This window comes from Cryptomeria japonica, chromosome 7, assembly GCF_030272615.1.
Source record: "Cryptomeria japonica chromosome 7, Sugi_1.0, whole genome shotgun sequence".
NCBI lineage: Eukaryota > Viridiplantae > Streptophyta > Pinopsida > Cupressales > Cupressaceae > Cryptomeria > Cryptomeria japonica.
Genome location: NC_081411.1, coordinates 181,698,013 through 181,700,148, shown reverse-complemented (window position 1 = coordinate 181,700,148; position 2,136 = coordinate 181,698,013).

The following is a 2,136-nucleotide window of genomic DNA, read 5'->3' as shown; positions in this document are numbered from 1 at the left end:
AAGCTTGCGTAGGCTCAGTATGCAGAAATGGCGATTACCATTTCCTGGTCTCTTTCAAATGAAAACCTACTGTACATATTTGGCTCTACTTGACAACCTCCAATGATCTTGTGGAGTTTCAAGTCAGAGCCATATGGTTATTGCGAACAGATAACAAAAACTGAAAAGGAAAGCTTTTTTACAGATCCCAAGTTTATTCATGGGTTCAAAACAATAAGTCACATAACAGAGAAAAGAAACAATTACATTAACAGCATACGAGAAACAAACAGAAATTAAACTCTATTTGAAAACCAGAAAATTGATTTCTCTATTGCATTTCAGAAAAACAAAATGTGTTCTCCGAGGCTATCGATAAACAATGATCAACGATCAATGATCAATGATTAACCTCTTACAGATGCCCGTTGGGTCTTTTTATACATTCCATCCTCTGTTGTGAACTCCTCCTATTGAACGAGATAGATCTCATTACCAATGGTTTCCAATTGTAACTATTTCATAGGTTCCATCGGGTCATTGGTGTAACATCAAAACCTGACTTCCGATGGCCGATGACAACTTTCTGCGCTCTGCACTTCTTATCGGGTCATCGGTGTAACATCAAAATGTTGCTTCTAATGGCCGATGACAACACACATTGCTTCACATTTTCCATTGGCTCATCGGGAAGACTTCAAACCTGACTTTCGATGGCCGATGCCAACTTAGCAAGTGAGGTGGTCCCGTCAGGTCATTGGTGTAGTACGAAACCCCTCTTACCGATCTCTGATAACACCACCCATTGAGCACATTCCAATTCTAATGCTTACACATCAGGTCATCAAGGTAACGTGAAACCGCTCCTTCGGATACCCGATGGCTTCACCAATGAACTAACAAGACAACGCTTTCTTATCGAGTCATCGGGGTAACTTGAAACTACTCTCCCTGATACCTGATAACAACACTCTAAACACTGATGACTTATCAGGTCATCAGGGTAAGTGTGAACCACTACTGTCAATACCCGATACAACCACTCCACACTTTGGTGAACTCATCGAGGTAAGACTTGCCAATCGGGGTAGGTCTTTCCGATAAGGAAAAATTTCAATAACTACAAAGAAACAACCATACAAATGGACTAGAGCCAGTCCTTATGTATTTACATGACCACTAGAAGGTCTCACAAGCCAAAATTGGTTAAGGGCATTTCAACCCTTAGGTGCTCCTGCACCAATATGCCTCATCCTTGTAAGTTTTTTTATTACTTGTCATTTTCTTTAGCATTTTGTTACTTCATGAATGAGATGTTTTCAGATGTCTTTTCCATGAATACCTCTCTATTGTATGCTTCATGATCAATGTGTCTTTAGTATGTCCACTCCATGAGAACCTTTCTCATATATGCTTGTACCTTATGTGCATTTATGTATTACTTCATGGTTTACATGTATGATTCACACCTTGCATGTATTCATATGTATGGTTTGTGCTTTACATAGCTCCTTCATGCATTATGAGCATTACTTCATGTCTTGCAGTCTTCTCAAAATATTGCAAAATCATTCAACAAGAAAAAGAGTAGTAGAGGCTACATACCAAAATAAATTAGATCTCCCTCTTTATTTCTTTACTTTCTTCCCTATTTTCTTCCTCCTTTCTTTATCACTTCCCTTTTTCTTTATTTTTCCTTGATATAACTAACCTTTTCTCCTTAATGTTCTTCATGAATCCAAAGACTCCTTTACACTCCCCACTTTACATCCATGGCAACTACCTCCATAACTTCACTTAGTGTGAAGTAATTATTCTCCTCTACCATGGCCTTCATATATATATCATATATCCTTTCATATATTACCATCCATATATATCTATCGACCTCATTCTAAGACTTTGAATCTACCTCTTCTACCTCATTATCTGACAACAAAATGTGAGGATTTAAGAGAAGCTTCAAATCATAATAGCCCTTAGCATTGGTTCAGAAACAGTCTCATATTATGCCTCCTAGATTGGATGGCTCTGATCGTCATCACACTATTTAGCTTTGTCATCCTCATTGGATTGTTTGCACTCATGATGTCAAAATTGTGAAGATTATATTTCAACAATTTTTCATTTTTTTTTCTCGCTTCTGATTCAACTCTT